This window comes from Pongo abelii, chromosome 14 (genome assembly GCF_028885655.2).
Source record: "Pongo abelii isolate AG06213 chromosome 14, NHGRI_mPonAbe1-v2.0_pri, whole genome shotgun sequence".
NCBI classification, from domain to species: domain Eukaryota; kingdom Metazoa; phylum Chordata; class Mammalia; order Primates; family Hominidae; genus Pongo; species Pongo abelii.
In genome coordinates this window covers 60,051,810-60,066,264 of record NC_071999.2, presented here as the reverse complement: position 1 = coordinate 60,066,264, position 14,455 = coordinate 60,051,810, and positions in this window count along the sequence as shown.

Sequence of the window (14,455 nt, the reverse complement as noted above, 5' to 3'; positions counted from 1 at the left end):
AGTTAAAGAAGGAAAAGATCTCTACAAGGAAAACTATAAAACACTGCTGAAAGAAACTGAGTACACCAGAAAATGAAAAGATATTCTATATTTATGGTTTGAAAGAGTCAATATTGTTAAAATATTCATAGCACCAAAAGCAATCTACAGATTCAAGGCAATTCTTATCAAAATAACAATGACATTCTTGACAAAAATAGGAAAAACAATCCTAAAATTTATATAAAGCTACAAAAGACCCACCGTAGCCAACACTCTCCTGAACAAAAAGAATAAAAATGAAGGAATTATATTACCTGACTTTAAATTATACTACAGACCTATAGTAACCAAAACAGCACAGTACTGTAATAAAACAGAAAAACAGACCAGTGGAACAGGATAGAGAACCCAGAGATAAATCCATACAACTACAGTTAACTCATTTTCAACAAAGGTTCCAAGACTATTTGGAAAAGGACAGTCTCTTCAATAAATGGTGCTGGGAAAACTGGATATCCATATGCAGAAGAATGAAAGTAGACTCCTATCTCTTGCCACATGAAAAATAAAATCAAAATGGCTTAAGTACTTAACTCTAAGACCTGAAACTATGAAACTACTAAAAGAAAACATTGGGGAAACTCTCCAGGACATTGGACTGGGCAAAGATTTCTTGAGTAATATTCCACAAACACAGGCAATCAAAGCAAAATTGAACAAATGGGGTCCCATCAAGTTAAAAACTTCTACCCAGAAAAGGAAACAAAGTGAAGAGACAACCTACATAATGGGAGAAAATATTTGCAAACTCTGTCTGACAAGGGATTAATAACCAGAATACAGAAGGAGCCCAAACAACTCAATGGGAAAAGAACCTAGTAATCCAATTTTAAAATGGGCAAAAGATTGAATAGACATTTCTAAAAAGAAGACATACAAATGGAAAAAGGGCACATGAAAAGGTACTCAATGTCATTGATCATCAGTGAAATGTGAATTAAAACTACAATGAGATATTATCTCACCCCAGTTAAAATGGCTTTTATCAAAAAGACAGACAATAATGAATGCTGGTGAGGATGTGGAGAGAAGGGAACCCTCATCCACTGCTGGTGGGAATGTAAATTAGTACAACCACTATAAAAAAGTTTGGAGATTCCTCACAAAACTAAAAATAGAACTACCATATGTTCCAGCAATCTCGCTTCTACATATATATGAAAGAAAGGAAATCAGTGTATCTAAGAAATATCTGCACTCCCATGTTTATTGCAGCACTGTTCACAATAACCAAGATTTGGAAGCAACCAACCCAATTGTCCATCAACAAATGAATGGATAAAGAAAATATGGTACATATACAAAATGGAGTACTATTTGTTCATAAAAATTAATGGAATCCTGTCATTGGCGACAGAATGTGTAGAGCTGGAGGTCATTATGTTAAGCAAAATAAGCCAGGCACAGAAAGACAAACTTCACATCTTCTCACATATTTGTGGGAGCTAAAAATTAAAACAATTAAACTCATAGAAATAGTAAAATGATTGTTACTAGAGGTTGGGAAGGGTAGTGAAAGGCTGGGAGGGGGAATTGGGGATAGTTAATGGGTACAAAAAATAAAAAGCATGAATAAGATCTAGTATTTGATAGCATAATGGGGTGACTATAAGCAATAATATTTCAACTATACATTTCAAAATAACCAAAAGAGCATAAGTGGATTTATTGTAACACAAAGGATAACTGCTTCGGGTGATGGATAGTCCATTTACCCCGACGTGATTATTACACATTCTATGCCTGTGTCAATATATCTCATATATCCAATAAATATATACACCTACTATGTACCTACAAAAATTCAAAATAAATTTTTAAGTAATAAAAAGATATTTTTAAGAGACAAACATCAGATAAGGGAGCCAAATACGGGAGTATAATTATTTTCATAAATATTTGTATGTTCTGAGCAAATGTAACAGGATATCCAGTGACTATAGTTCTAGCATTGAAACTAATGTGAGTGTAAACTTCCATGACAGAGCTGGATTGAATAATGACTGAAGTATTGCCTATGAGAGTCTATTGTAATTTGAATAAAGTCCAAACCCCATGTTCTGTTCACAAGAACACAAGGGCTTTCATTACAGGTCCTCTATTTTTCCAACAACAATCTCATTCTGCTACCCTTCCCAAATGCGCTGCCCTGAACATTGGCATTTTCTTCAGTCTCTCACTGTATATTTTTGGCTTTAATTTGACATAATGCCTACCCGAAATGCCCTTATCCAAGATTTCTCCAATATTAGGTTTCTCTCCTCCTTCAGATCTCATCTCAAATATCTCTCTTCAGAGCAATCTTCTCTGAGCTCTCTGTATAAATTTCACTCCCATTATTCTCCTTACGTTATCCTGTTCTGTTTTATCTATATCCCTCATCTCTATTTGAATGGTATTTTTACTTTCATTACCAATTTTTGGGAATTGCTCATTAGAGTGAAAGCACCAAGAGAGTAAAGTCTCACATACATTCATCAAGCACTTAAAACCGTGGTAGTGCTTGGCATGGAATAGACTTTAAATACATGCTCAGTGAATGAATGATTGCTATAATTGCTAGCATTCCATAAATGGGGAATTTTATAAGAAATCGTTAAGTTTAAGTTTTGAGATGTTTTAACTGTTGGGATATATTTAAAATTTTTAAGAAACATCGTTTCATTCAAAGATGAACTATGAAGCCTGAAATAATCTGATATTCGTCTAGAAAAGTAATTCCCATGCAATCAAGTCCACATGAATTACAGTTTACAATGGACACAACAGAAACTCTACTTTGAAACGTCCCTGAAACAAGTTAAGATATGTTAGTTATGACTACAATATATAATCATACAAGAAAAACTAAATGCCAGTTTGGCTTTAAGAGTTTGACTAACAGAAAAAAAAAATCACAAATGTGAGAAAATCAGTACCTAGATAATTATTACCGAAATTCCTACAGAAAATTATTCGCTTGGGAACACTGGAAAGCAAAGCAAAACAAAAAATGCACTCTGAAATTGCAGTTAAAAAACATTATTAAGAATTGTGGGGAAAAGTTACATTAAAAAATTTGAATGCCAACATTTCAGGTAAAATATGCATACATATCAACCTAAATATGTAGGCATGCATATCTATCTTCTAAAACCTCCTAGCATAACTTGGATGCAGTGGCTCATGCTTGTAGTCCCAGCATTTTGGGAGGCTGAGGTGAGGGATCACTTGAGCCCAGGATTTGAGACGAGCCTGGGAAACAAAGTGAGACCCCAGCTCTAATATATATATATGTATGCCAGACATAATGACACACATTTGTATTCCCAGAATACTCAAAAGCCTGAGGCTGGAGGATCACTTGAGTCTAAGGTTTGAGGTTACAGTAAGCTATAATTGCAGCACTGCACTCCAGCCTGGGTAACAGACCAAGACCCTGTCCCAAAAAAAAAAAAGGGAAAAAGAAAAAAAAAAATCTCCCAGCATAATACTCTGGGAATCAGCCTTAAGAAACAAACACACAGTGCCTTAGATCAACAATCATTGTGTTCTGTGACTCGTGGGTCTATGTCATGTGAACACATGTAAAATAGATTTTAAACATATCGTAATGAAGTAATTAATTGAGCCTCAAAATATATTTACATCATAAATATTGGAAGTACAAATCAGACCTGAATAAAAAGGGTCTGCTGAAGATCTATATTTAATTTTAATTGTGCATGTATAGGTAATTAAAATTTTAAAAATATAAAATTGTCATACATTTTATTAAAATGTATATATACATACATATTTGTGAAACATGTGTGACCTATTATTTTGTTTCTTATGAATACCCTTAAAAGCTATTGTTTGAGTTGAAAGGCTAAATGAAATAGTTATATAACTATTTGCTATGGTGTACTCATTGTGATAATTTTTGTAATCAAAGCTATTCAAACAATAAAATTTGAAGAATTGAGTAATAATATGATTCTTTAACTGTATTAAATATTTGATTTTTCTGGAGGGGAAAGCATAGTTAAAATATCTGGACATAGAAGTGAAACAAAGTATTTGTCAATATAAGGAGCTCTTAATTGAAACTGAAATTTAATTAAAAAGATACTGAAACAGCTACCATGTTCTTAATGAAATCCTTGAGGTTTTAAGCATAATCAAAGGAAAAGGAGAGGGCAAAATTAAAAGTGGCTTTATTTAAGTATAAAAGTTACTTCCTAAGCATGCAAATTGAGCTAAATCATTTGGGTTACAATTGAATCAAGAATTATTTCTGAAATGAACTGCTTCAATTCTTTGTGTTCTCATCACTCAGGTAGACGTTGTGATTGGATTCCAACTCAGTACAAAGTAGAGTCTGTTTGATTAAACTGAGATATCCCAATAGAGTCACTGAAGCAAAGCTTCTGTTATCTTGTATGAAAGAATATGGTTAGGAGTAATCCAAAATTCCATGTTGTTGAACTAAAAGGAAAAATAATTCTGATGTGTCTGACTGAAAACTTTGAGGTTTTTGAGGTCACGTTATTAGCAATAGGAAAAACTAACAAATTAAACAGCAGTCAATAACTACAGTTAAAATTTCTCAGACCTGTATTTAAAAAAGTATGTGAAGAAAAAGAAATCAGTTCTAAAATATCTATCCATGTTTGTCTAAATTCAGTGCTAAGGTAAGATATTCTGAAGAAACGTATTTCAATTGTTCAAACATAATTCTATTTTTATAAAACAGCTATATGGAATACATATGTTAAAGGTAATAATAATAGAGGGTTGGAAAGATAAAAGATAAAATATCAGTAGATGAAGAATAAATCATTAAATGTCAGAAAATCATTACTTACAAAATAGTTAAAGCAGTGTAACTTATTCTAGCAGTATGCTAATATAACACCAAATATTGTTCTAGAATTATGAAAATAACTAACTCCAAATCAACTGAATTTTCCAGGAACAAAGTTCTTGACATTATGTAACATTTTTTTCTTGGGCAACACTTAATATAGGAGAGTTGACTGATACAAGAGGAAAATATGAGAAACAAATTATTCACAATGTGCATTTAAAAACTGATGAAATTAATAAGGATGAAGCTTGGAAACTTCAGTACCAAATACTTACTTTTAAGGAGAAAAAATGTAGTGTTAAAATGCAAGCCATTTCTTTTTTTAAGATTTTTTCAGATTTATTTTTTCAGAATTATTCTATTTGTTTCAGAAAAGCTAAGTGAAACTCTCTAATAGGTAAGTAGGGATCATTCTAATTTAGACAAACACATTTGATGATTTGTTGAAAGCAAAATACTTTGCATTTAAGTTATTGTTCAGCATCTAAGACAAGTTGAAGTTCATTAAACACACAAAAAAAGACAAAGCTTTTATTTTATGAAAAACTCATGTCGTCTCACTAGTATGCTTTGAGAATAGCTAAGGAAGTATGGACAGTATATAAAAAACCACTAAAACTAGTCTTGACATCTCTGGAAAGATTCCTACAGTGAAACTCAAGGATATCCATGAACTGAAGAAGTTAAAAGTATTTCTTGTGTGTTTTTCAATTGTTTCATTTCTAAAACACACACACATACACACACACACACACACACACACACACACTTTATTTTATTTCCACTGAAAACTACCTGAAGAGGAAAAAGTCAAAATAAGAGAAGGAGAAATAAGGTGAAAGTTTTGGGGTCAAAAGTGTAATACATAACATACTAAGTTTAAAATAATGGTTATAGGTATATAGTAGTTCATAACACTTTTTTTCTCAATGAGGAACTTACGAATACGGAAGTCAAGAAAATTTACCAAGCTGGGCACCATGGCTCATGCCTGTAGTCCCAGCATTCTGGGAGGCTGAGATGGGTGGATCACTTGAGCCCAGGAGTTCAAGACCAGTCTGGGCAACACGGCAAGGCCCTGTCTCTAGAAAAAATTAGCCAGGAGTGGTGGTGCACACCTGTGGTCCCAGCTACTCAGGAAGCTGAGGTGGGAGGATAACTCGAGCCCAGGAGGTCAAGGCTGAAGTGAGCTGTGTTCACAGCACTGCAATTCAGCCTGGGTGACAAAGCAAGACTCTATCTCCAAAAAAAAAATAACAAAATTTTTTGTTTGCAGGCAGGACTCAATCATGAACAGGAACAGACTTATCCATGGTTTTTTCATAATACCACAGTGCTTCACAGTTATTAATACTTTAAAAAATTACTGATTTGTGTATACTAATTTATCTTTTCTAAAACCTATTGAAATGTTTTTTGAATACCCTCTTTATATAAACTAAAATCACACCATAATGAATTATGTGAAATAAAAAGTAAAATTATCTATCTTCCCACAATCATAATATATATCCTGCAAATTTTTTTGACATATTTTCTTGATACATATGATTATATTTTTGCATATTCACACTAAGAATTGCTATTTTTATCAAATACAATTATACTGTATACATGTCTTTTTTTAATATAACAATATGTAAAAGATAAATTTATTTTTCCTTTATTTTTTTTTTTTTTTGAGATGGAGTCTCACTTTGTCACCCAGGCTGGAGTGCGGTGGCACGATCTAGGCTCACCACAGCCTCTGCCTCATGGGCTAAAGCAATTATCCTGCCTCATCCACCTGGGTAACTGGGATTACAAGCACCCAGCATCACACCTGGCTAATTTTTGTATTTTTTAGTAGAGATAGGGTTCCACCATTTTGGCCAGGCTGGTCTTGAACTCCTGACTTTAGGTGATCTACCTGCCTTGGCCTCCCAAAGTGCTGGGATTACATATGTTACATACATGAAATGCATATGTTAAAGGTAATAATACAGGTATGAACTACTGCACCCGGCATATGTAAAAGACATATGCAGAAACGACTCAATATTTCTCATTGTTAATAATTTTATTACATGACTCAATAATAATTGAATTAATTTATTATTTTTTTGGTTTCTGTTGAATGTATTGACAAGTTTTTCATAATATTCAGTTATTACACTTTCAATATCTGTAAGATCTGTAAAGAAATCATCTCTCTTATTCTTCACAGGGTAATTTATGTTTTTTCCTTCCTTCCTTCTTAATTTGTTTGGTCAGAGTTTTGTCAATATTATTACCGATTTCAGAAAGCCAACTTTTGGATTCATTGATTTCTGTTTTCCTGTGCTCTATTTCATGGATTTCTGCGGTTTTCTTTATTATCTCCTTTGCTTTAGATTTAATTTTCTTTTTTTCTTTTCTTTTCTTTTTTTTTTTTAAGAAGGAGTCTCGCTCTGTTGCCCAGGCTAGAGTGCAGTGGTGCGATCTCTACTCACTGCAAGCCCCGTCTCCCGGGTTCACGCCATTCTCCTGCCTCAGCCTCCCAAGTAGCTGGGACTACAGGCGTCTGCCACCATGCCCCGCTATTTTTTTGTGTTTTTAGTAGAGACAGGGTTTCACTGTGTTAGCCAGGACGGTCTCCATCTTCTGACCTCGTGATCCGCCCACCTCGGCCTGCCAAAGGGCTGGGATTACAGGCCTGAGCCACGGCACCCGGTCAGATTTAATTTTCACTTAGTTTTTCCTGGTTTCTCTAGCTGGAAGTTTACATCGATTATTTGAGAGCTTTCCTCTTTTTGGTTTTATTTTAAATCAGAGGAAAATATTTTCTAATCACTCAGAAAATTCTTTAACCCCTGGCTAATTTAGAAGTTTTGTTTACCTTTCAAATACTCACATTTTCAAGATGTATTTATTTAATTATTATATTATTATTATTATTTATTATCATTATTATTTTGAGACAGAGCCTTGCTCTGTCGCCCAGGCTAGAATGCAGTGGCATGATCTCAGCTCACTACAACCTCTGCCTCCCGGGTTCAAGCAGTTCTCCTGCCTCAGCCTCCGGAGTAGCTGGGATTACAAGCTCCAGCCACCACGCCCGGCTAATTTTTGTATTTTTAGTAGAGACGGGGTTTCACCATCTTGGCCAGGCTGATCTCGAACTCCTGACCTTGTGATCCACCTGCCTCTGCCTCCCAAAGTACTGGGATTACAGGCGTGAGCCACTGCACCTGGCCTATTTAATTAATTTTTAACATGATTCCCTTTCTGTACTGTTAGATTTACTGAAATAGGCTTACGGTTCAGAATCTGACATATCTAGGCAAATGTTTCATATTCACTTAAACAAACTTATTTTATGTTTACTTATTTTTTTATTTTTCAGATCTGTTCCACAGGAAGTACTCACTCTGTCAAGTTCAGGGTTGACATTAACAAAATGTAATAGAAAAGTATTTATCCTTTAATTTTTATTTATTTTTGCTTTCTGTACTTCGAAGTTCTTATATTAGGTACATGCATATTAAGGCATTTATGTCATATCTATTGAATTGACCCTTTAATCATTATGAGATGATCCTCTTCATTCGTGGTAACATTCCTTGCCCTGAAATCAACATTTTCTGATTTAATATAATAATTCCAGCTTTTATTAGATTAACATTAGCATTGTTCACATTTTTTTAAATCCTATGACTTTAGACTCTGTTTCTTACAGAGAATATATAGTTTGGTTCTGCTTTTTTAAAATATATAATTTCAATGTCATCTTTTAATTAGAGGAATTAATTCATTTACATTATTTATTGATAATGTTGCATGTAAATCTGATTTTATTTTTCCTATGTGTTCCATCTCATTTTTTTTTTTTTTTTTTTTTTTTTTGTGGAGATGGAGTCTCGTTCTGTTGCCCAGGCTGGAGTGCAGTGGTGTGATCTCGGCTCACTGCAACCTCTGCCTCCCGGGTTCAAGTGATTCTCCTGTCTCAGCCTCCCAAGAACTGGGACTACAGGTGCACGCAGCCACGCCGGCTAATTTTTTTTTTGTATTTTTAGTAGAGACAAGGTTTCACCATGTTGTCCAGGCTGGTTCTGAACTCCTGAGCTCAGGCAATCACCCTGCCTCAGCCTCCCAAAGTGCTAGGAATACAGGCGTGAGCCACACCCGGCCGATTTTGATTTTTTTCTACTTTTGGATTAGTTGATTATTTTCACATATGTTTTATCTTCTTTCCGGCAGTTTATTTTCTTTCTTTCTAAACTTCTTTAAAACTAATTTTAGGCTTATGGAAAAGTTACAGAAATTGTACAGAGAGTTTCCACATACTCCTACAACCAGATTCCACTAATTTTATCACTTGGCAAAACCACATTGTAATGATCAAACCAGAAAATTACTTTTGGTATATTATTATTAAATAAACTAAGCACCTTGTTCAAAGTTCATCAGCTTTTCCACTATTGTTTTCAGTATGTGAAATAAAAATTATATCTATCCATATACCTATCATTCCCAACTGCTCTTCATTCAATTATGTAGATCTAAATTTTCATCTAGTATAATTATCCTTATGCCAGAAAGATTTTCTTAAACATTTTAGTAATGCTAGCATGCTGGCAGTGAAGTCAAATGACTAAGAGAAAAATTCATCTGTTCCTTCCCTACCCTACAACTTATAATGGGAACAGGATAATCAAAATAAAAACTGCCAGACAGAAGAGAAGACGTTGCATTATATGAAATGCTCAATTAAATACAAAGGACAGAAAAAGAGTGGGATACAAAATAGAAGCAAAGAACAAGGCAACAAATATAAAAAGTAATAAATATGATAGGTATGTATCCAACTATATCAATAAACATTTTGAACATCAGTAGTCTAAATGCACCAATAAAAACAGATTGTCAGAGGAAATCAAATAGCATGAGAAAACTATATGTTGTCTATAAGAAACTAGGGAGGTACTGAATTGTCCGTTTGGGGGTGGATATAATGGCGCCTGGTTCTGCGGCTGGGTGCACGTGTGTCAGCAGCAAAAGTTTCCATGGTGGTGGTTCCAACCCTGAGGTTGTGCAGTGGCAGCTCTGACCCTGGGGAGACACAACAAATATTTCTTGCTCCAGAGTTGCAAGGCTTAGAAATGTAAATTCTGGGCTGCTCCATCAGCTGGGGTCAGCATCAGCAAATACTGTAGGGGTTCTCAGCAGCTGGTGCTACAGTTGTCTACAACAGTGGTGAGGTGGTGAGGGCCGCTAGAGTCCTCAGTGCACAGAATCCAAAAGTCCTCCTGCTCTCCTTTCCCTCCAGCGGTTGAGTGGGGAGTTATAGCCAAGAGGATCTCTCTTGGCTCCAAGCTATATCTACCTAAGGACAGACGATACAGGTAAAATGCTTCCTACACTTTTCTATGTGGCCATCCTCAGTTTTTGTGCCCTAATTGGACAGCTCCCTAATTGTACTTGAGAGCTCTCCCAGAGCTATTTTCACCCATGGGCAGTTGTTAAATCATTGTTTTTGTGGCAAGGCAAGGTAAGGGCTAGGATGTCCTGGTCAGCCATCTTGCTTTCTCCCTAAAGTTGCCCTTTAAGATATCTACAATTATATGCCTCCACCTTTCATGTGTAATAATAATAAATAATCCTCTCTTTTATGAAACACAGCAAAATACTGGGAGCCTACTATCAGAATTATGGTCTTGTTACTTTGGAGCACTGGTTTGTTACTTTGTTGTTTTTTAAAACTTTGAATCTTTTGCCTATGAAAGACATTTTCCCCATCAGCAGCAACTGCAAAGTGATGCAATATAACTATAGTGTTAAATTTTGTATAGTTTTGTAGCATATCTGGAGCCTTTCAACAATATAAGATTGTTTATTGAGTCTATCAAGTACAAACCTTGGCTCATGAGTCAGGTGAATTACAGGTCTGAGAGCATGGCATATTTACTGTAAAGGAAGGCTTGCAGTCTCTGCTTTTACCTCTGAGAAATGCTGCAGGCCTTTCAGAGAGAGTTCCTACGTTGCTGTCAGTAGTGTGAGCAGCGGCACTTTTGCTAGCAAGCCTCATGTCATTAGGTACATAACTCTTAATTACAAAAAATCATCATGAAGTTAGAAATCTATGGGGAAATTAAAAGACCTGTGGCAGAAAATCCTGAAAGGGAGATCTGCTTTGCACAAATTAAATTGACTTATGTTACCCAAACAGTTCTGATAATTTGGAAAGTCTGTCTTTTTAACATTGCAGAGGAGTTGTAACTATATAGTTCATTACCTTAAAAGATATAGACATGTTCAAATTGAAAAAAATGCAAACAGTACCTGATTAAGGGATAAAAAATGGTGGTCGATCGACCTACTTAAATTAGACTGTGAATCTTTTGAATAAAGAAATCTTTATGTACACACTTTCTCTTAACCTAACTTTTCTTCAAGTTTTGAAATCTTTAGAAATAAACTTTTCCATCTCAATCGCAAGAATCAAATTTCCATTTGGCAGCAAAAGGGTCCTGCAAAAAATGTTTTGTAATAAAATTACAAAACAAAATGAAATGTTAGGGGCATTTTGAAATGTATGTTTTTCATGACATCAGGTTTACTTTTGTGGGCATAAATACATTTTCTAATCACTTTTGGCATTCAGTGAGGAAGGTATAAATCTAAGTAATAGTTTGCTCATTAAGAAAACACACATATAAGGGCCAGGCGCAGTGGCTCACTCCTGTAATCCCAGAACTTTGGGAGGCCGAGGCGGGTGGATCACGAGGTCAAGAGATCGAGATTATCCTGGCTAACACCGTGAAACCCCGTCTCTACTAAAAATACAAAAAATTAGCCAGGCATGGTGGCAGGCGCCTGTAGTCCCAGCTACTCGGGAGGCTGAGGCAGGAGAATGGCATGAACCCGGGAAGCAGAGCTTGCAGAGAGCCGAGATCGCGCCGCTGCACTTCAGCCTGGACGACAGAGTGACAGAGTGAGACTCCGTCTCAAAAATAAAAAAAATACATACATAAAATAAAATAAAGAAAACACACATATAGATTTAGTTACATACATTACAAGGCTAGAAGTGGTGGCTCATGCTTGTAATCCCAGTACTTTGGGAGGCCTAGGTGGGAGGATTGATTGAGCCCAATGTAGTGAAACCCCATCTCTACAAAATACACAAAAATTAACCAGCCGTGGTGAGCCTGTAGTCCCAGCTACTCGGGAGGCTGAGGTTGGGAGGATGGCTTGAGCCCTGGGAAAGGTAGTTGCAATGAGCCATGATCGGGCCACTGCAATCCAGCCTGGGTGAAAGAGCAAGACTCTGTCTCAAAAAGAAAAAGAAAAGAAAAGACAAGAAAAGAAACTACTAGGGGAAGAAGAGTGAGTGAGTAGCATGAGCCATAGAGCTTGGGGCTCGGAAGGAACATGCAATTTGTACTGAAAGTGTATCAGAACAACATTACCAAGATAAATGTGACAGTGCTTATGAAGATAAGAACTAGGTATTTATGGGGCTTTATGGAATTTCTGACCAAATCACTTGCAAATTGTTTCAAACGTCAGAGGGAAGACCATTAGGCAAATTTCCCCACAATGAAAAGCTGAGTTCCTGGAATCCATAGGAAATTAAATATATTTTTTAAAAAACAGAAATAATTGTAGTGAGAGAGCATTAGTTAAAAATGGTACACTCAACATGACATAAAAGTTTTAGATATTGTCAATAGTGAGTCAACATTAAGAGGATTGTGGATGGTTGACTAAGTGTTGAGGCCCAGCACTAAAGAAGCACAGCAACAATTGAGAATGGAGTTGTTGGTGGGAAATGGTGGCACTGGGATGAAAGAAAATAGCCTGAAATGTTCTTCCAATGTCCACTTAGTGTCCTAATCAACCTTGAGTGCCAGCTCAAATATCACTCCTATGAAAGGTTTGCTTATTTCCCAAAGGCTCATTTAACTTCTCAACCACAGTAGTTTCATAGCACTACATACACACTTCTATTTTTCTCGTTGGGTTGCCATTTGTTCACATGACTTTTTTTTCCCCACTAAACTATGAGTTTTTCAATGTGGAAATATTTTCTTAATCACCCACTCACCACACCATACTCACCACACACATGCTCAACAGCATTGTACTTAGTATCTAGGAAAAAGTAAGCTGTAGTAACATAGACATTTGTTGAATTAATTAAAAATAAATAAGTTATATTATTGAAAAATTTAGCATTAAAAAGTAAAGTCAAATTTCAGGTTATTTCTAGTTAGTATTTCTAGCCTACATAATTACTGGTTTTTGAAGGCCTTCTCTTTGAATATTTCTCCAAAAGCACTGTGTTGAGACCACTAATTATATTATTTGCCAAGCATATATTTACAAATAATGAAAATAGTGCATCCTTATCCATAGAGTTAATTTTCACTATTCATCTGCAACTTAAGAATGTGAATAAAATTACAGTTGGACAATTTCTGAGACTTCATTTGACTAGACATATGGTTACTGCCAGGTTATAAATTCCAAGAGATGATGAAATGTCTAACTCCTTTTTGTGCAAGAACGAAAGCAGGGCCATACATAGGTATTTCTGCCATTAAAAGATGAATTTTGTAACCTAGCAGTATAATCTGTGACTCACCTCTCTTAACCCAGTGCAGTTTTGAAACTATGTTATATAATATTCATCTTTTTCTTTCCTCACAATATTGCAAAATCCTCAAGGGCAAGAGATGTGATTAATATGTACAACAACAACCTACTTTAGCATTAATATAGCTTAAAGTTGCTCATATTTTTTAATGGTTGCTACTTCTTTTCTCATGATTTCTAGTTGACTGGAAAAAAGTTTATGCATTGCAAATGCCAAATATCTCTCTGGAGACAAACTGGTCTTAATTTCTCTACACATAATCAACATAAACAATTATTTTTATATCTCGCATATCTAACCAGCAACCCTTATCAGTATGCCTATCTTGCCCATCATGGTTTAGTCCACGGTTATTTCCTTTTTGATGTCTCTGTTACTGATTTTATTTGCATTAAAATTGTATATATACATTTAAAATTTATTATAAAATTTAGAACATGATTTTTATAATTGTTATTTTTCCTTATCATAGACAATGTAAAGTTTCACCCCATCATAAAAAAAGAAAAAAAATAGCAAATACAAATTAATAGTGGTATCCTCGGCACCTACATTATCTGTGACAGCTGACAACCAAGCTCCAGATAGTTTCACAGAAGAGGTCATATATCACATTAGTTTGGTAGAATGATTGGGTGAGGAAGTTGATGCTAAAATTTATCTGTTATGTCCTTGTCTTCTTTCACTAGATCATAAGCACTTCGAGGACAAGGATAACAAGGAATATGTCTTTTTCATTTCCTATCGTCCGAGAGTAATGTAGTGACTGGGATATAAAAGGTGTGTAAGACAAGTTTGTTTAATGAAACTGTTGAACTAAGAATAGGCAGGAGGTCGTAACAGGAAGGAATCTGTCCGACATACGAAGGAGTGTGATTGAGCATATACTACTGCTAGTCAGTAAAGCAAAGATATTCCAAGAAATGTGAAACCATCATTCAGTGCCACAGAAAATTAAAGTA